Raw genomic sequence first — 22,932 nt, 5'->3', positions numbered from 1 at the left:
ATCATTTGAGCATGACCTAATGTATAGAGAAAATAAAGTTCAACCAATTTTACTGTGGAATTTTTTAATAATACCTCAAAATCACCATATCTTTTACACACAGTAAGAGCTTAAAAAGAGAGACAAAAAATTTAATTTACCATTTTCCTACAATAATCTTACATACACAACTTTACATGAAATCCACAAAAATGAGCCACTTCCACACATGACCAAAATCAAACAATTTGCTCAACTCAAATACTATCTCTGACAGATGCTCAACAATTCCTTTTAACCTCTTATGGACCTCCGCCTATATCCATTGTCCAACAAAAAGTGGTACAGCTCCCACATACTTTGACACACAGGGGTCTCATTTGAAAGAAGAGATTCTCTAGTTTCAGAAACTAGTTTCAGATTGATTCTAGGCCTTACTGGCACAAAGTTACAGGGGTTTGAATGCAGATTTTCCTGTCCGCCTGGGTTGTTTTTCTGATAAACTGATTAATCTTATTTTTCTGGAACATGTTAGGGACAAACCAACAGCTGAGAGTCATAGTCTCATGTCTTGGCTTTCACCAAAAAAATTTCAAGTCAAAAGACACAAAAATGGATTTTATATGAATATTTTTCTACGGACATGGTCGTCTGGTGCAGCGTTTTTGTGTACTTGTTTACTATATAACTTTGAAATAAAAGGCTGCAGGCTCAGTCTGACAAGCCATAAATAAGCCTAGACTCTCTCTCTATCACTCTGGTGTGAAAACAGGCCTGTAACTTGACACCCTGAGCTGTGAGAGGGACAAAAGGTCAGGGATTACGCAAGAATTCTTCTGCGCATCCAGTTCACGCAGACACAGTCAAAGAATGTAAGGCATATCATATACCGTTGGAATCGTCTGCTTATTGGCTAAACAGCTGTATAGGTCCCGGCCCATTTCATTGCTATTGGAAGGAGTAATTGTCAGTCAAAGGCGGGTTCCCAAAAATGAGGTCATGCCACCATTGGCTTCTCAGCCATCTATCTCTGCCACACAAGCACCGATTGGCTCAAATGAGGGCTTATTTGATTCGTTAGGACCTGGGCTATAAATATGATGTAGACTTTGAATTTTTGAATATCCCAATTAGGAGTTAGAGCGGCAAAACGAGATGATGGCGCACTTCTTTTTCCAGATTTCAGAACACTAACAGAATATTTGTGGCGCGACCAGAGCGATTTGGATTAAAAGGCTTACAGATTACAATTCCTTGGACCTGTGTGGATTTTTGTGGATTATTTGTGTTGGAATATATTACCCCAGTGAAGAAAGAGACGCGTCTAAAGGTAAGGGAAAAACCGGTCTAGCGCCACCTAGGTCAGTTTTGTCCGAAATTTTTTTCTAATTGTATGAAGGCTGTGAATCATATTGTGCTTTGTGTGTGGGCTTAAAAAATTATTGAGAGTATAAACTTTACTAGGTAAATAGGTTTTTTCGTGTTTTTGGAGGATTTGATGCTTTAAAGTTGAATTGAAGCTTGTTTCTGGGTCATCCCCTAGTGGTCACTTCTACTTCCGTGCCATGCATGGCACGGCGACCCGTAAGAGGTTTTAACAAAGATGAAATATTTCAATGATATATATATATATATATATATATATATGAATATATATATCAATGATATATATATGAATAAATGAATATTATAAAGGAGATATATTGCTAGAACACTGTATAAACCAATTTAATCAGTTTAGAGAGTTCACGCCATCTATTTTATAACATCAAAATGAGCTATAAGGACATTAATTCTGGCAACAATAAATCTGAACCCAAATGAGACTCACACCAACCTTGTGCCTTTTTGCCACACCAAAAATGTCTTTTAAGATGCAAACATTACATTACTATGTTTTGACTCCTCACTGTTTATAAAATTTACACATGGGCATATAATGTTTGGAGAACTGGGATGTTTGGATGATAAGGCATTTCATAAATATTTTAAGGCCTATATCATTGTGGAATGTAGAAGAGTCTAAAATCAAAAATTATTTCAGTTTCTCATAGATATTATAACTTAAATATTATATGAAATAAACTTTCTAGGGATGAGTCCCTTATTTTTCCCTCACTGAAGGTAGGAACCCTAATCTAAAGTAAGAAATGTTAGACTAATGAATGTTAAGTTGCAGCTGTTGACTTGAAGATAAATCACTGGTCAGGTGATCAAAACCTCCATCACCTAAAGCTCTTTACAGAACTGCAGCAAACCAAATGATCAGAAGCAATTATTTATTTTAGTAATAAAGTTATAAATTATTTCTTAAACTTTTACTATACACAGTAGTCCAGAGGTCATTTTACACAAATAAGTGTGATGAAAAATAACTAAACATGGTATAGAAACTGCTTTGGTCAAGGTCACAAATGATCCCCTGATGGCTGCTGATACTGGTCTCTTAACAATTCTTGTTCTGGAAAATTTCTAATAATAATAATAATAATAATAATAAACAGCTTTATATAATAATAATAATAATAATAATAATAATAATAATAATAATAATAATAATAATAATAATAAAGTAGAGCGGTATATTTCCTGAATAAAATGTGAATGGTGCTTGAACGTGGCAAGTTCCTCTCATTGGGCTGAGTGTTTTGATATATGACGTGTCCATGTTGTGCTAACTTTTTGATTTCGCTTACTTTGGGGGCGGGGCTACACGTGACGTCATGTGACGTCACCAAAACACACGTGAGGCACTTCCCCTCATTGGGCTGAGTGTTTTGATATATGATACGTCCATGTTGTGCAAAATTGATTTTGCTTATTTGGGGGGGCGAGGCTACACGTGACGTCACGTGAATACCCGGTGGGGTGCCAATACTTTTGGACAAATGTGACTACTAAGTGTGCAGAGCTCAGGCACGGCTTCTCTTTCTGTGTTCTCCTAGTGAGGGTAGATGTAAAGGAGACTCACAATACATGTAACTATCCACACTATCAATAAAATGATTTCAAAAGTATTGGCCCCATGGTGACGGCACGCAACACCACGTGAAGTCACATGTAGCCCCGCCCCCAAAATAAGCAAAATCAAAAAGTTAGAACAACATGGACATGTCATATATCAAAACACTCAGCACGATGAGGGGAACTGACATCACGTGTAGCCCAGCCCCCAAAATGAGTGAAATCAAAAATTTAGCACAACATGGACATGTCATATATCAAAACACTCAGCATGATGAGGGGAACTTGCCACGTGCAAGCACCATTCACATTTTCTTCAGGAAATGTACGTTCTAGTATTTTTATTATTATTATTATTATTATTATTATTATTATTATTATTATTATTATTATTATTATTATTATTATTATTATTAAATGTTTCCTCTAAAGGAGTAGAAGTCTTTGCAAAGTCAGCTTTCTATGAAAGACAATTTTCACCACACAAATAAAACCTAATAATGAAGAAAATCTTTTTGGGGATTAGAATTTTTCATTCCCTCTAACACTGTAACAGTAGAACAGTTATATTCACATTTACTTACATTGCTTTACTGGATGCTTCAATCACAGGCATCATCTTCAGAACAATATCTTCTGTTATCTTATCTGTACTGAAATATTTACTCAGGTCAAACTCATCCAGCTCCTGTGCTGATGTCAGTAACATAAACACCAGAGCAGAAAGCTGTGAAGAAGAAAGTTCACTTTGTTTTCCAGATTTCAGGTAGTGTTGGATTTCCTCCACTAGAGAATCATCACCCAGTTCATTCAGACAGTGGAACAGATTGATGGATTTCTCTGTAGGAAGATCTTCACTGATCATCTCCTTAATGTACTGAACCGTTTCCTTTATGCTCTGTGAGCTACTTACTGTCTTTGTTACTAAAACATGTAAGAGTTTCTGATTGGACTCCAGTGAGAGACCCAGAAGAAAGCGAAGGAAAAGATCCAGATGTCTAGTCTGACTTTCTAAAGTCTCATCTATTGCATTCTTATGTACATCTGAGATTGTATTTTCTTTCATAGAATGTTTAAGAACATTTCTCTTCTCCTTCATGAAGGTCAGGTGCACATACAGAGCTGCGAGATGCTCCTGAATGCTCAGATGAACAAAGCAGTACACTTTACTGTGGTGAAGCCCAAACTCCTCTCTGAAGATCTGAGTACACACACCTGAGTTCACTGCTGCTTTTGTCACATCAATACCACACTCTCTCAGGTCTTCATCATAGAAGATCAGGTTCCCTTTCTTCAGCTGCTGAAAAGCCAGTTGTCCCAGTTTAAGAAGCATTTCTTCATCACTCTCCTGCTTCTTTGAGTATTTTTTTCTGATGATGTTTGTCTGAATGATGAGGAAGTGTGTGTACATTTGAGTCAGAGTCTTGGGGATCTCTCCACCCTCTGCTTCACCCAACATTCTCTCTAGAACAGTGGCTGTAATCCAGCAGAAGACTGGGATGTGACACATGATGTAGAGGCTTCTTAATGACTTCAGGTGTGTGATGATGTTATTGGCCAGGCTCTGATCACTGATCCTCTTCCTGAAGTACTCCTCCTTCTGTGGGTCATTGAACCCTCGTACCTCTGTGACTCGATCCACACACTCAGAGGGGATTTGATCAGCTGCTGCAGGTCTGGAGGTGATCCAGATGAGAGCAGAGGGAAGCAGATTCCCTTTGATCAGGTTTATCAGCAGCACAGGCACTGATGCTGATTCAGTTACATCACACACTCTCACTGTGTTCTGGAAATCTAGAGGAAAACGACACTCGTCCAATCCGTCAAAAATGAACAGAACCTTTTCCAAACTGGACATTTCTGTTTCTTTTGTTTCTTTAAAAAACACATGAAGGAGCTCAATCAGACTCAGTTTCTGGTCCTTTATCAAGTTCAGCTCTCTGAAAGGAAGTGGAAATATGAGGTGGACGTCCTGATTTACTTTCCCTTCAGCCCAGTCCAGAATGAACTTCTGCACAGAGACTGTTTTTCCGATGCCAGCGACTCCCTTTGTCAGCACAGTACTGATGGGTTTGTCTTGTTCAGATAAAGGCTTAAAGATGTCATTGCATTTGATTGGTGTTTCCTCTGTTGTTCTTCTCCTGGACGCTGCCTCGATCTGCCTCACCTCATGTTCATTATTGACTTGTCCACTGTCTCCCTCTGTGATGTAGAGCTCTGTGTAGATCTCATTCAGGAGTGTTTGGGTTCCCAGGTTTATTATCACTCCATTCAAACACTGAAACTTCTTCATCAGATTTAATTTGAACTTTTTCTGGAATTCATTTACAGCAGCAGATTCTGGGTCGTGCCTGTGATATGGAGAAGCAGGAAGATGTGGTGAGACATGGACTTCAATGATTAGACTTTATGATCACTATTTTCTGACTGGTCACCACAGATAGGTCTTTATAATGTTCTCACTATGTGTTTTCCTTCATCTACTGTATGTTTTCTATAATCTAATCCCTCTGTAGTTAATAACAGCAGAGAGGTTTATAATATCAGTGTGTCAGTGTCACAGTCATGTTGGTTTACCCTGTATCTGTGATCTTCATTTCTGTTCTGTCTCCTGTCTTCTGTAAAGCACTGTGAATGAAAATTGTAGTTGATCATTTCATCAGTTCACACTACAGTAGTGGTAGTTTTCTCAGTACTTAATACCACATGACTATGGAACTACAAAAAAATCTCTGGCCCTATTTTAACTAGTTATTCTAGGTTTATTTCTGTGTGTCTGTTAGAGATGTGACGTTATCCATCACTCTGAATGAACAGGTAATGTGTTCTAAACAGATACAAATACAAATAGTTTATAAGAAATCATGTCAGAAAGGTCCATAGGTATAAAATCCCTAACTATAACCTGTATCATACTACAGCATGGATGTGACACCATGACACATAGGGGCAATTAATCTTCACCAGTCCACCTACTGGTATGTGTTTGGGAGGTGGGAGGAAACTAGAGAACCTGAAGGAAACCTACATGGAGAAGGAGAGAACATGTGAAACTCCACACAGACAGACACTGGGGACCCTGGAACTGTGTGGCAGCAACTTCTGTTTCATCAAAATAGCATTTATTCAATAATAAAAACACATTTGTAGCCTAGTGGTCTAGGTCCTGGACTATTGTTCAGAAGGATGTGAGTTTGAATCCTGTGTCTACCACTGCAGAGACCCTGAGCAAGACAGGGAGTTGTATAAAATGAGATCTAAATGTTCAACACTCTGGATATGGGCGTCTGTCAAATGACATGAATGTAAAAATTTCTGTCAACCTGCAGACACTTTCATGATCTTTCTGTATGACTTCATTCAGTGCTTTTCTTTGTCTCAGAATTAACTCTCAGATTAAATTATTAATCTGTGCTTTAATGCCCAGTACATGATTTATGATAAAAACAGTCATTGCCTCTGTCCATATATTGGTATATACAATCACCATAAACACAACACTCTTCATGGACACACCAACCAATGGTGATCTCTTTCCCAGAGTTTAAAACAAAAACATATCCTTAATTTATCCTTGAAATTAATTTTAAAATCAGTGTTGAATAATTTCACCAGACTTAAATTAACACTACATGCATTTCTGTGTGTAACTGAAAGTATTGTATTATCACTAAAACTTAATAGTATAATAACAGGGATGTTTAATACACTCAGTGTATTAAACATCCCTGTTCATGTCTTACAGTAATCACACAAAGGCTCTGTAGATTTCCTGATTGAATTCTTGTTTAACTCTAGAAGATTCTTATGGCTGGGTATAATGTTACTGAATAAATGATGCTAAGTGGTGATCTAGTCTGCAATGACCAAACATACAGTGGACCAAAAAAGTATTTGGACATTTAAGGTATACTTACAAACATGAATTTCACTGCATTAAAAAAAAAGTTTAATTTATTTTAAAAGATACAAGCTCGCTTTTCAATTATTAAAAAAATAATAATTACCCAAAAAATAGACTTCAATATTAAGAATTTAATGACATAATTTAGACACAGGCTTCATTATAGATCATAATCAGTGTTTTAGTATTTAGATTGTCATCCTGTTTATCAAGTTAAACTTCCCTTTAAGTGTGACTTTAGCAGTGACATTAACAGTGAGAAGATGTTACTGTACCTGTGTAGAAGTGATGAGTCTCCATCTGTAAACAACAGAGGAAGCTCCATAGACCCATCACTCTTCATGGAGATACAGCTGTGTGTTGGTGATTCTGATCTCTTTCCCTGGAGTTTACTGTACAACATTATACACATTCCTTTAATCATTTATATACACTCTTTATTTTACTTACATTAAACAATACATTTTTACTGTGAATTAGTGACTGTTAGATGTGTATAGTTATATACTGTAATAGTAAAAAATTTGGTTAAATCATTTCATATTTACTAATAATAATTTAGATGTGAATATTTAATGACTAGAACACAAGGATATTGTAGATTACCAGTTGTTTGATGGTGTAGAAACATTATCTGTGTCCAGATCAGGAGTCTCCATCTTTATATATTAGTAAAGTTTACACACAAACACACAGCTGAGTCCTGAAGAGTCTGATCTCTTCTGATGGAATGGATCACACTCCTAGAAAACACACAAACAAACGTGCAATTAAATTATTACATTAATTTTTATATCTTTATCCTTAAAAAATGGCCTCATTGATTTAATAAAAAGAGATTCTTTGTTTATGTAGCACAGTGAGTGAGCTGGTTATTGCACTAGAAATGTTGTAGAGTTAAAATGGTTGAACTCAATGTGCACCTTGTATTGTCCAGTGAATAAGTGTTGTAAACAGGAGCTGATGATAACGGTAATTCTGTTGTAAAACCAGTGGATCATGTGAACATGTTCATGTGAAGTCTCACACGAGGTAAAGAGTGACACTCTCTCTCTCTCTCTCACACACACACACACACACACACACACACACACACACACACACACACACACACACACACACACACAAACACACACACACACAGAGCGACTGTGTATTATACATTTAGCTTCCATGTCTCAAGTTGTGTTGAATGTGGAAACAATCCAACTTTCTCAACATAAAAGACATACATGTTGCCAGTTCTACACAAGACATAATTCCCATGCAGGCATGTGCTTCAGAGGGCAGCAACCCTGCCTGTGAGAGAGAAAAGTGAAGATACCCTGCCTGTGTGAGGCAGAACTAGAAGGTGCAGGATCCTTCTACGTGAAGAACTACAAAGTGTTTGAGAATCTCTACAAAAAGTGACTAATAGAATATAAATAAATGTACATAATAGTTACTTAATTAATAGGCCTTTATAATTAAGCTTGTTCTTGTTGGTTATTGGGCAAATCAGATAAATGAAGTGTTTTATTACTTTTATGGGTTTAGTTTATTATTAATGTGTGATGCAATATGTTTGGCACTTCACTATGACTGAATAATTTATCTGAATAATGTGGCTTGACTGCAGTGATTTCAGTGATTTACTATTGACAATTTGCACCTCCAAATAAAACTTTAACAAACCTCAAAAGGTTTAAAATAAGCAAGATTTTTTTTTATTAAATTGTGTTGTGATCTTAAATTTAATGTGTGTGCTTAAAGGGAACAGAATGTACTCATTAAGCACATCCAGCTTTTTTAATTTAAAGAATTTTATCTTAATTTAAATACTTTATTCTTTTGAAATAAACTTACATATTATTGTCTGAGAGATTAATCTTTTATTTTAACATAACCTTTCCTAATGAAACATGTGACTTGTACTCAACAGAATATCTTGAAGGAGATTTGGTGAGCTTAATAGGTACGTTTACCCTAATATCACCATTTAGGTGTTAAGATTTTTCTTCTAACTATTTTTGTTTTATTTTATAACAAAAAAAAAAGAAGGGAGTAACAACCTAAAGAGACACTACACATAATGATATCTAGTGGTTATATTTAGATTTTTTAACTATTAGTATTTTTTATACAGGAATTCAGCATTATCAGAGCAATACTATTATTTAGTTATTTTTATTTTATTTTCCATTTTTCAATTTGCAAAATGGAAAATAATTCATTTCTTAAAAGTATTTCACTTCATGTCATACTTAATCATTGTTAAAATAAAATTTGTGTCCAAATAGTTATTTATAAACTAATCTAAGAACAATGAATCTAATTAATTAAGCAAAGCTCAATAACTCTATTAAATGTTAGCTAAAGCAAATTATCTCTTAGTTAATCTCTGTATTTTTAATACATGGTCTGGAAACCAAAAATTGTTATCCAGGCTTTAAGCCAGCTGATTTCACCTGGTAAAGAGGAGACTGAAGGAGAAAACCCCCAAAAACAAACAAGTGAAGGAAGCTGCATGTGTCTGTGTTCAGTAGTTTTCTGCTTTGTTCAGTTTTTTATTTATAACACTCATTTTTATCAGCAACAGGTTTCAGAAAAAAACAATGACTGTTGTAGTTTTACTTCATTTACATTTTAATTTTCTTTACAAAAAAGGTTTTATTTATTTATTTATTTATTTATTTATTTATGTATTTATTTATTTATTTATTTATTTATTTATTATTATTCCTCATGCTATTTGTTGTTGGTTCTCCTTCCTGGAATATGAAACCAGACAGAAATAAAGATGATTTTACACGATACTATAACTCACCGTTAGTAAAGTCCTTGTTCTGAGACGTTAATGTCACCGTTTCTGCCGCATTAAAGATGTTTAACTTGTCTGAACGCTTCCTGAAATGAAGTCAAGACAGAGAGAGACACATACTGAGCTGACAGTATGTGTTGACAAAATTTATCAGACTGTGTATATATAATCACACCCTTTCTTCCTTTACCATTTATGGGAGTTTTTCCTCTTCACAGTCACCTGAGTCACCTCAGACTTGCTCATTGGGGATAAATACATACAAATTTACATATATCTAATATTAATCTTGTATTCTGTATTATATTAATCTTTATATTATTCTTTATAATAACCTTCTGTTCTATGGTTATGTTCTGTAAAGCTGCTGTGAGACAATGTTCAATTGTTAAAAGAGCTATACAAATAAATTAGAATTGAATTGATTTTAACAGAAAATATGTATTGAAAAATTGAAAGCACAATGTGTTGCTAGTTAACATATTATCTCTATTTCTTTCGAGATATGTCCAACAATGGTGCATCACTGATTAAAAGTTTTAATATAGAAATCATATTAAATGTTAGTTTAGTATACATTTTATACAAATGTATTATGAAAAAACAAAACACATTAAAGCACATACTCTTTGTGTTCTTATATAACTTGGAATTATATATATATATATATATATATATATATATATATATATATATATATATATATATATATATATATATATATATATATTTGAAATAATACAATTCATTTTTTAATTCTATATTTTATCCCTATTGTTTTCAAATTACAGTACGTGTGATAGAGTGACATATATATATGTCTGTATAATTATCTTTGACTACATAAATAGAAAAGATCATGAATCTGTTAAAACAAAAAATGGTTATAAAATGCAAATAAGTTATCTAAAAAGATGTTGATTAAATGGGTGATGGATTAGTTTGGCACAATAAGGTGTGTGATCAATTAGTCAGGCCTCGTTGAACACTAGAGGAGAACTTGTGGTGTTTCTCCATTATGTATAAGGTTGGCACTGGGAAAACATTGTCGATTGTGAATGCTAAATTCTCTCCCCTTTACCTTTTACTCCGCTATATTTCCACTAAGCATCTTCGTTACTCGTTACTACAAAATAAAATCAGCAGAAATGTGTGCGACTGCAATAAGGGAGGTTTGGTGAATCACTGCTCCTAGATTGTATTATGCTCCGCACGCTCTATTTCAGCATAATGTTGCCAAAAGGAGGTGGAAGCACAACTAAAACCGCCATGGAAGCACCTGCTGGAGGACCTCCCGATATCGTAGACCAGGGGTGACCAACCAGTCAGAGACCAAGAGCCACATTTTTTACTGTGTTACCGCAAAGAGCCACATCATACACATGGGCACACCCCTGCCATTTTGAGAGCGAATTTGACACAAATTATTTACACAAATGATTTTGCTCTGTCGTAGACGGCCACACCGACGATAGAGGTGAACTCGGTGAACAGCGTGAAGAAGATAACGTTATACACACGTGGCCGTATTTGCAAGAAATGTTTCTGTACATTGAAATGAAAGAATCTTCCTAACGGATGAAGTGTCTCTTATGCCTACGGAAAATCACTGAAATTTTACTTTTTACTTTTACTTCAAATACTTAAGTACATTAAATATCATCAGAAAACTACTTTTCAAGTCAAGTCAAGAAGCTTTTATTGTCATTTTAAACATATATAGCTGTTACAGTACACAGTGAAATGAGACACCGTTTCTCCAGGATCAAGGTGCTACATAAAACAAAAACAGGGCTAAGGACATGTAAGTAATCTTAGCCACATAAAGTGCAACTGTGCAACCTGGTGCAAACAGTGCAGGACAAGACAAACAAGACAGACAAGACAGTGCAGGACAAAAGCCAGTGCAGGACAAAAGACAGTGCAGACACAAAGTTACAAGACAATACAAAAAGTACAAAAAATACAATACACAAAAGACAATAAACAGTAACAGAAACAGCACCGACCGACCAGCGTAAATACTGTATGTGATACTTACTTTTAATACTTAAGTACAGTAAATATCAGAAAATGACTTTTGATACTTAAGTACAGTAAATATCAGATATTTTTAGACTTTTACTTGAGTAATATTCTAAAAGGTAACTTTCACTTCTACCAAAGTCTTTTACTAGTATGATATTTGTACTTTTACTCAAGAATGGCCTTCTAGTACTTTATACACTTAGTTAGCAGCGTTAGCAATGTCAATATGAAGCCTGGCTTATAAAGAACTTCAAACAATTTGAATATATTAGGATTTATTTGTCTTTAAAATGTACTTAAAATTAATTCTATAATGAAGAAAAAAAGTTTACTACTTGTAGTAAAAAAGTTTAGGCTCTTTCTGGAACAAACAGAGAAGGATATAAAAGGTCAATAAGGCAGAAGAGGGTGAAGAGGTTGAAGATACTGTAATGTGACACCAGAGGATTATGATATGGATCTATCTGAAAAGTGTGATGATCTTCAGAACAGACTGAGGTGTAATAACATGAGAATCTACAAGATACCAGAAGGATGTGAAGGTAGAAATACAGAGAAGGTAGAGCAGCTCCCCCAGATCGATCACTGAAAGATTTCATAACGCAGCAGTAAAAGGGTCTTTCATTAGGCAAGCAGAAGAAAAGAGCATTTACAAAGTCATTAACAGTTAAAAAAACAGGCCTACAGGCTAAATATCTGAACATGGTGTGATTAAAGTCCGGTTTGAATCATGAGGTTAACAATGAAGGGTTTATCAGAAGTCCAGTTCCCTCGCTTCACAGTCCTTTTCTTTTTAAAATGATTCTCTAGGCTTGTCGCACTGACTTATAAAATAGTGTAATCTCACACAGACTCATCAGAGACTGATCTTATCACCTTTAAGTAAAAATAAGTGTCCAGTCCAATCTGCTTGTTGCAGAATTAAACCTGCTCTTTGTGTCCAAGTCTTTATGACCTTTAAGGTACAGCAGTCTTTGAGCTGCTCGCATATGACTCTTAATGTCCACCAGGCCTTGACCTCCTTCTTCCATTAACACAGTAAATAAATACTGCAGCAGACAGAAAGTGTGTTTGTTAAATTAAATGATAACAACAGCATAGTTAACAATTTGGAAAACACAAGAATGGCTTGTAAATACAGTAAAGGTAAATACAGCAAAGGTCTCCAGCTCACCTCCACAGATTCTGGGGATGGTTAAGGGTTAAGTTGCAAAAGGGCTAAAAAAATTGTGTTTTCATGTGACTGTAAGGATGCAGTAGAAATTAAAATGATGAGTAATACACAGGGTACTTCAGTTTGCGTGTTTGTGTGTGTGTGTGTGTGTGTGTGTGTGTGTGTGTGTGTGTGTGTGTGTGTGTGTGTGTGTGTGTGTGTGTGTGTGTGTGTGTGTTATCTGCAAGTGCTCCTTTAGTGCTTGGTAGTTCCTTATGATGTGTTCAGCCTCCTGACATTTCAGCTGTGCTTTCTCTAACCGGTTCTCCAACATGTGCAGGTTCTGTAAACACACATGCACACACACATCAACAAAGAAATACATTTTTAATGCAGGTGTGATGATTGACAGGGGGCGGGGCAAAAGTAGTGACCTTTTGGGGCTGCACATAAACAAAGTCTTCTTTATTATTTATTTTTATTTGTATAATTATATACTGTATGTGTACAAGTGTGATGTGTGCATGTCATTTGTGCACCCCCCCCCCCCAAAAAAAATAAATAAATAAATAAATAAAATAAAAATAAAACAAAATAAATAAAAGAAGGAGGACAAGGATATGATATTTCACCAAAGAACATGACTTTACTTGTATACAGAAATACAGTTTACTAATAATAATTAAACTAATGTTAACTAATGAACCTACTTGTAAAGTGTTACCCAATTATTTGTTAATTATATTAAAATATGTAGATGACTTTTACTATTTATATAAGCTGCTTATACTATTTATGTAAACTGCTTTTATTTATATTTCATTACAACTTTAAACAGGTCTATAAGGAGTCTGATGTTTTCATGTAGCCTTGGCAACCAGCCGGCCTGAAAAATCTGCACATGAGCAGAAACGTCAACACATCAAGTCACATCAACGCATGTTTTACAATCATTTACCCCACCATGGGCAATGCTGAAGTCACTGTTACAAACTGTACAGCGTGCATCATTATGTTTAACGCTTATAAGACGACACTTTTGTGTAGTCTGGTGTAAAATGTGTCTTATACTGTGGTTTATTGGGGCTCTCTCCCTCTGCCATGGGCCATGATGGCGCTACACTGTAGTGATGGCCGGTTCGTGAACAAATCGTTCTTTTGAACCAGTTCTTTTTAGTGAACTGGATTAACCCATTCACCAAATCGGACTGATTTGTTCTAAAGAGTTCGCGTCTTGAGTCAGCGCTGATCCACAAGTTACTAAAGTTACTCACTTTCGGTCATGTCTGACAGCCCCTCCGACTCTAAATAAACTAATATCCCGGAGTATATGTAACTCCTGTACACCGAACTGACATGTTGTACTGAGAGAACTGTGAGCTCGATCTGTTGATACTGCACATGCGTGAATAACTGAACTGATACAGCGGATCATCAGTACACTGAACTGAGAACTGTTTCTTTCGGATGCGTCTGACATACTGAGAACCAATTAGCTGTTGATGCTGCGCATGTGTGAACCTTCAGAGCAAATTATACAGATTGGGACATGCATAGTAACTAGTCATAGGCTATTAAACATTATTATAAAAAAAAAAATCAATATATGTCAGTTAATTTTACTATTGACTATTGTGCAGGTTAGTCTGTATTTTTATATGCCGCTTTTTGTAAGTTGATTAGTTTATTAATTTATATCTTTAAGACACGTAAAACATCCACGTTTGCACATCAGTTGCAAAACATAAGAAACATATTCAACTAAAGTATATAGTTAGTATATAGAATAGTCTCTGTGATAATTCAAGGGTGTTCCTTGTGGGTCACATCAGTTTAAAATATGTATAAGAGAGGCATTTCAAAGATCTGGTTGATGTAAGCAGACACACAGCCATGGAAGAGACCGTCTTTGGCATCTATGTTATTCGACATGAAGGTGATGAGCTTAGTGGTCCCCCAGAGGATGTGGGAGTCATTCTATAGGGGGTGACTGTACTCTGTGAACTGGGGAATGTACCTTTTGCATTGGCCATATTCCTTGCCTTAGTGTATTCTTTAAATCTTTGCTACCCTCCAGAACATAAATATACGTTTGAAGCTTTGCAGGAAATAATATTAGAGCTGAATGGGAACAAGCTTTCTGCAAAAATACAGGCTCTTAAAACAATTTTGTCGTGTTGAAGATTGTCCACTTGAGTTAAATTGAATATTATCCAATCATAACTTTGTTAAAATCTTAAGTTCACTGACATTTTATGGGACAGTTCTAATTATTTGAGGTGGGGTGCTATAAGATAATTGACAATTTAAATGTATCTTTTTTTTACATGCAGTATTTCTGTTTCAGATTTTATGATCATGTTATACTGGTTTGCTTTAAAACAATTTTAAGTTTAAACATTACATTCGTATGTTCATTCATATAGTTATAAAAAATGTTTTTTTTTTGTACTATGTTTCATGTTTTCAAGAAATGTGTAATGTATAAATTTTATAAAACCAACACCTTTGTGCAAATAATGGTGTGCACTTATGTGACTCATTTACCTTTGTTAATTAAACTTGATGTCCAGAGGTTTTGTGTTCATATTTCTACCCTTAACACCAAGTAGACTTTGTGCTTCAACCTTTTATTGTAAATTCAAATGCAATACTTTACTTAGAATGTACTTAAATAAATAATGGAAAGTATTTCCATGTGATTCAATGGCTCTCTTTCAGCATTACCATTGTGTTTGGCCAACTTTATCTGTAGTTTTAATTACTTAATACAATTGAGTTAGATCATCCCAAATAAATTAAGTATAACTAAACACGAATAAAAAAGTTGAATCAACACCATTAAATTGTGTTAACCCAGATAAAGCAAAGAAATCTGGAAGGAAACTGCAAATAAGTATAATGCAGACTAAAAAATTAAGTTGAACCAACTTAAGTTAATAATTTCCTTACTCTCAAAAAAAAATTGACTTTGGATTAGCTTAAAAAAAAATCATGGAACGTATTTTGACAAGACAAGAATCGACAAGACACCTGTGGATCGGGTGAGCAGCTTCAAGTTTCTGGGTGTTAACATCAGTGAGGTTCTCACCTGGTCCATACACACCGACGCAGTGCTGAAGAAGGCACACCAACGCCTCTTCTTCCTGAGACGATAAATGTGACTTGACATGAATGGCTGTCGTCCACGAAGGAAGCCACTGCTGAAGCCCATGCACAAAAAAGCCTGTCTAGAATTTGCCAGGGCTTATGTTGTCAAAGGCAAAGAATATGGGGACTCTATACACTCTTAAAAATGATTCATGTGGTTAGTTAGTAAAACTTAAAATAAACAACATTTTCAGCATAAAAAAAAGTTTGTAATATGTACTTGTATTGGTGAGTTGATAACTCATTTTAATAAGTCTTTCAAAATTAAAATAAAAAATACAGTCTTAATTATATATCGATTTTGAATAAACACTTTTACCTTCACGTAACAGAAAAATATTAAGTTAGTGAAACTTGTATATCTAGTGAGCATCCTTTAAAAGCTGAGGAAAGGCTGAATTTGCCCGGACTTGTTTTGCTGCCAGAGCCAGAGAAACAGGAGAATCGAGGCTATATAGGTAAGTTAATACATTTGCTTTGTTTTAATCTCAGCAGCTACACACTGTATACACAACAAATCGTTGACTTAAGTAAAGTTGGCTGCATATTCACAGGTTGGAGTTCCCAGAGTCAATAACTCCTGAGCTAAACGCTGTTACTACACAAATAACACCTCTTTTCTATCGTAGTAATGTAGAGAGGCAGCTACAACCGCGTTTTCCTCTAAATCAGCTTTGCCCCGTGGTGGACAAAATACATATAAACTTAAATATGAAACAAAATGAATATGCGGCCAACTTTACTTAAGTAAATCATTGTCACTCTAAACTGAAAAGACAATTTGACCTAATAAGCTAATTCATCGATTCTAAAGTTAATAGAGCTAGCTAGTGTGTTCAAAATAGACTTTATGTTTTGTTTTACAGTGGCAGCTACAGTAAATGATGTTAATTTACATCGAACATGTTTAGTGTCCACACACACAGACATACACACACACACACACACACACACACACACACACACACACACACACACACACATATATGTACATACATACATACATACATACATACATACATACCTACATACATACATACACACACACACACACACACACACACACACACACACACATACATACACACACACACACACACACACACACACACACACACATACATACATACACACACACACACACACACATACATACACACACACACACATACACACATACACACACACACACACACACACACACATACATACATACATACACACACACACACACACACACAAACACACACATACATACATACATACACACACACACATACATAGAAACATTTATATACGTATACACACATACACACACACACACACACACACACACACACACACACACACACACACACACACACACACATACATACACACATACACATACATACACACACATATATACATTAACCTGTAAGTTAAATAATAAGCAAGTTAATTTAAGCACACTACCTAACATGACAATGTGTGTGCGTGCCATTTTTATCTGCTGTGCTGACGCTTACAGTAAGTTTTCACACTTGATCCATCTTGTAACCTTGTAAACCTTGAGCCTTTTGTAAATTTGCCATTACAACATTGGAGTTTTTATTTTTCTTTCATATGCAATCTGCTGCATTATGTTTGATGGTTAGGCAGCTGACATTTCTCTAAGTTTGCAATTGTTCATGTTTAGTCAGTAGGCCAACTTAAAAAACAATTTGAAAAGATTCATTAGTCAGCAACATTTAAAACTACATATTTTTAATACAATGTATAATTCGTTTCTATTAATATATTTTTTTATTAGCTTTTACTGTCAAATCATATTGTTAAAAGGTCTGAATTTTTCTTGCAGTGTATCCTAAGATTTAACTGCTGTGTCCATTCATTTTGACAACTTTGTACATGAAGGTTAGTGTTGTATTTGTTTGAGACTTTATGGGGGCTGTAGTTTATGTGATGAAGGTGAAATTTAACACTTATTAAAGATAAATAAAAAAAAGGAAGAAAACGTTTATTATCAGCTAGGTGGACCCAATAATCTGGCAGTTGTGTCTGTTGTTGGAATTCATTTTTCACTTTTCCTGTGATTTATTATTATTATTTTAGTTTATTTTTTCTGATATGTATACCAGGTTACTAAGAAACATGACTTCTTTACTTGACTTTACTTGAAAAATATTTGAGTCCTGGATAATTATCTTTTTGTCCAAGTATTGTAAAAAATCTTGAACATTGCTCTTCATGCTTCTGGAATTAAAACTGGAATTTCTGTGTTATTTCTCCTGATTGAAGTGAAATAAGTTATTTATACTCAAAAAAATTAAGGTCACCAAAACTTTGAAATTAAAATGAAGTTGTTTCAAATTAATTAAGCTCTTGGAGGTTAAGTCAAATCATGTTGGTTGTACTAAACAAATTGGGTTAGTCTAACTATAAAAGGTTCATGATGTCTATTAAATAATGACTGAGTTGAAATTACTTAAAAAGATGCATGCAAATTGTTACCTTATTTTTTTTAAGTTGAGCCAGTGTATTATTATTTATAGTGTACTGTACTTTGGCGTAAAGAGACAAAGGTTAATGTTTTTGGCTCTGATGGGTGACAAACTGTATGGTGTCATAAGCATGAAGAGTACAGTGAAAAATACATGGTATCAACAGTAAAGCATGGGGGTGGCAGTGTTCTTGTGTGGGGTTGCATGAGTGCTGCAGGTGTCAGGACATCGCATTTACATCAAGAATGAAAAAACATAGAATGTTGTATGTCCTCAACTTGTTCATTCAATGTCTACAAGAATTCATGCTGTTCTTAAAATCAAGGAGCCCAGAATAAATATTAGATTTAGTTCAGTGTGTTGTGGAATGTAATCATTTTTACACCTCATTTGAATTAAATGTATTACTCTCTCAGTCTCATTCATCTTCTACCGCTTATCCAAACTTCTCGGGTCACGGCAAGCCTGTGCCTATCTCAGGCGTTATCGGGGCATCAAGGCAGGATACACCCTGGACGGAGTGCCAACCCATCACAGGGCACACACACACTCTCATTCAATCACACACTCACACACTACGGACAATGTTCCAGAGATGCCAATCAACCTACCATGCATGTCTTTGGACCGGGGGAGGAAACCGGAGTACCCGGAGGAAACCCCCGAGGCACGGGGAGAACATGCAAACTCCACACACACAAGGCGGAGATGGGAATCGAACCCCCAACACTGGAGGTGTGAGGCGAACGTGCTAACCACTAAGCCACCGTGCTCCCTATTAAATGTATTAGTTTACTTATTTTAAAGATGTTAGGTGTGCACACCCTTATGTTAATAAAATTGAAATGTATAATAAAACTCTTTTTTTTGAAAAATACAGAAAATTGCTCTCATATTTTGAGTTCCAGTGTTCATAATTAAAATGAACAGAATGAAATTTCAGTGCACCATTTTTAATTCAGTAATATGAGATAATTGCTCATGGGTCTGAATACTTTTGCAAGGCACTGTATATAGTGATAAAATTCACTTACAAGCCATTTTTGTAAATATTTCTATACTAGACATTATCATATATTGTAATAACATGTTTAAATAACAACATTGTGTTATTTTACTTCCCTCTGAATGATCTATTTGATTAAAATTAATGCATTAAATTCAATAAATTTCATAAATTCATCTATAAGTTTATTTAAACTGTACGAATCAAATATGACACTTTTTTTTTGCAGGAATGTTTATTTAATCCACTTCATCTTGAAGACCTCCATGTTAATAGTCATTCTGTTTCACACTACTAACCACCAGGGACAGTGAATAACACCTGGGTAATCTCTTGTGTGTGAATGCTGAAACCTTTACCACAAAGTCATATAACAACAGTGACATTGTACTTACTGTAAAATACTTTAGCTGGTATGATGGAGAAGAACCAGACTCAAAAGGAAACCCATCCTTATTTGGCCAACACCAGAGAGTGTGATTATAAATTACTGTATTATAAACACTGGAGAGTCTGAATGACCATAAATAGTGGAGAGTGTGATTATGAATAATGTTTTTTCTACAATCATATATAGTCAATATGGAATTGTGTAATAACTTAGATTGCTATGAAACTTGAGCCAATGTCTGTTTGAATATTACCCTACTGGTGTTTAGAACTGAGCTCTCAGGGCCCCAAACCGTAACCCAAGCTTCTATGATCTGTCCCGTTGGTTGGGCCCTTAATGGCACAAATTTTCCGCTCCACTCACATCGGATAAACCTCTCAGGGCCCAGCAGTGAAGAGCAAGAGAACACTAGTTGGGATTTAATAAGCAGGTTCCAGACCATTGTGACATAAGTGTTGGGTTCTAGTAAGAACCAGGACACTGTCATCATATGACTTTGCATACCCAGGTGTTAAACACTGACCCTGGAGGTTTCTCCGGTGTTAATAAGATCACAGGATGGTCTGATGCAATAGTTCTGTGAAAACAACATATTTATTGTAGTAAGATGATCAGGGAGAAGCTTAAATTTTGACTCTTTTAAAACACGGTGCATTACAGCAGTCATGACATAGTGAGAAGACAAACTTACATCATAGATTAGAGTCCATTCATCTCGTTCTACATCTCCAGGGTATTAAAACTAGACACAAAGACTAGACACAAAAATACAAAAATAACAGTAAAAGTAAGTGCCATATTCGGAAACAGAACAACACGCTCAAACAAAAAGCTAGAGTTCAATTACAAACCTCAATAAAGTTTCATGATCAACAAGAACATGAAACTTTATTGAGGTTTGTAATTGAACTCTACATATTGAACTCTACATATACCAAGATATTTTAGAGCTCTTCATGCTTCTTTCTGCTGACCAACTTTTTAAAGATGCTGATTTCATTTTCCAGCAGGATTATGAAATCAGCATCTTTAAAAAGCAGTGACTTTGGATTTTAAAAACCCAACCAACACCAGCAGATGACATTGCAACACAAATCATCACAGACTGGGGAAACTTAACACTGGACGTCAAGCAACTTGGGCTATGAGCTTCTCCACCCTCCATCTCATTGCTGAGCTCCCTCTACTGGCTTTCAGAAGCTGCTTACATCAGATTCAAAACTCTGATGCTTGCCTACAAGCCAAAAATGCTCTATTTACCTCAAAGCTTTTGTTACTCCTCGCATTCCACCACAGTTCCTCAGATCCACCAGCACTGCGCAATTGGTCCCAACTTCTCTAATGGTAAGATGTAGGTATACAGCAAGACTCTTTTCTGCTCTGGCACCAAGGTGGTTGAATGAACTTCTCTTTAGATGTCTGAACAGCTGAGTCATTGGCCAGATTTTAGAAGAAATAGATAGATTTTGGAACTTGAAATTTAGTTTTGATGGCTGATTGCATGGTGCATATGCCCCACCTGTAGTTAAGATGATTAGATAGATTAGATTTGATAGATAGATAGATAGATAGATAGATAGATAGATAGATAGATAGATAGATAGATAGATAGATAGATAGATAGATAGATAGATAGACAGATAGATAGATCTGTATTGTCACTGCTTAGCCCAGGTACACAGCAACAAAACTATTTCTGGCATCTGGCCAGAAGTGCAAAGAGTAGCAGTTGTGCAAATAGACAAGTGCAGATAAATATGTAGCATATGTACAGCATGTAATATATATATGTAAACATATGTACAGCATGTAATATATATATATATGTAAACATATGTACAGTGAATAAATATGAAGGCTATAGATACACATAAATGACATAGTGCAGAGGTACAGTATGTAAAGCACTATATTTGTAGAGGATGAGTATAAAAAATACAATATGTGATATGTACATTGTATGTAGAATTTTACAGAAGTTATATACAGTATTTTTACAGTGTTCTAACGGTGTAGTGTAGAGTTTAGTAGTGTGACGGTGAATGGAAAAAAGCTGTCCTTGAACCTGCTGGCTCTGACTGCTATGCTTCATGAACATCTTCAATAAACTTTCCCCTGAACTTGGTCCAGATTAAATTTCTTTTATGTATTAGAAGCATTCTAGTACATTGGTGAGCTACCCAATGACCTTGCAGCCAAATTCAATAAAAAAATCTAACAGTATAATCCAGATCTTGTGACCTTCACAACTGAAACTCTTTTGATTTTAAAAAGTAAACATTCCAAACCCCAATCTGTGTTCTGTAACATAACAGAGCTCTAGCACCAGTGGTTAGTCTCTACACAAGATACACAGGTAGATGGCAGTGGTAAAGTTCTTTCATCATTGTAACCTGCCAGATTCCACACCACAGGGGTTGAATACTTAAAGTGCATAAATGCATAAATGAGTACACCCTGACAGAGTTCTCAGAAAAACCTCTATCTTGCTTTAAAATTAAAACTTATGTGTGCAGATCTGGTAAATTTGTTTTAAATGAGATTTAATGAGTCAGTACCAAAAGCAAAATTAGAACTATTCTAACAAAATAATTTAAGATCATGATGCAAAAATGAGAACACCCCAATAATTGTGTAATTAAAAGCATACAATTTATTTGTAATTAACAGGAATTCACCAGCAGATGTGTCTAATCCATCAACATGCAGGTGGACACAGAATAATTGACAATTAAGAGTGGTATTTAAGAGAGAAAATCAACTCCGATATACTGCTGACAAAATGGCAGCATATGGAAAAGACATATCTAAGACCTGAGAAAGAAAATAATTTCTTTGCACAAAAAAGGTCAAGGCTATAAGAAAATTATTAAAGTATTACTTATAAGCTTGAATATTGTCGCAAAATTGGGCATGTGGGAAACTCCCTGAGATGTCCAGGCCGTCCCTGCAAGTTAACACCAAAGTGTTCTGTGATGAGAAAAGTTAAATAAAATCACCTGGAAGTCTCCCCGGTGTTAATAAGATCACAGGATGGTCCGATGCAATAGTTGTGTGAAAAAACAGTGGTTAAA

The 22,932-nt window shown here is 35.3% G+C and overlaps 1 protein-coding gene, 1 long non-coding RNA gene and 1 pseudogene across 2 annotated transcripts in view; 1 reads left to right on the top strand and 2 right to left on the bottom strand.

The window, feature by feature from the left end:
- LOC113663787 (NACHT, LRR and PYD domains-containing protein 12-like) overlaps positions 1-22,932 on the top strand; it is a 631,994-nt gene that overhangs the window by 60,312 nt on the left and 548,750 nt on the right. The window lies entirely within an intron of this gene.
- Positions 1-22,932, bottom strand: part of LOC113663806 — a 589,387-nt pseudogene that overhangs the window by 113,035 nt on the left and 453,420 nt on the right.
- LOC125139565 lies at positions 12,175-16,432 on the bottom strand. The gene is made up of 3 exons (XR_007138597.1): positions 16,298-16,432; positions 15,920-16,058; positions 12,175-13,171 (listed from the first exon to the last, which is right to left on the bottom strand). It is a non-coding gene; the product is annotated as an uncharacterized LOC125139565 (long non-coding RNA).

This window comes from Tachysurus fulvidraco, chromosome 19 (assembly GCF_022655615.1).
Source record: "Tachysurus fulvidraco isolate hzauxx_2018 chromosome 19, HZAU_PFXX_2.0, whole genome shotgun sequence".
Taxonomy (NCBI): Eukaryota; Metazoa; Chordata; class Actinopteri; order Siluriformes; family Bagridae; genus Tachysurus; species Tachysurus fulvidraco.
Note: the sequence above shows the minus strand (reverse complement) of the source record. Positions and strands in the feature narration are given on the sequence as shown.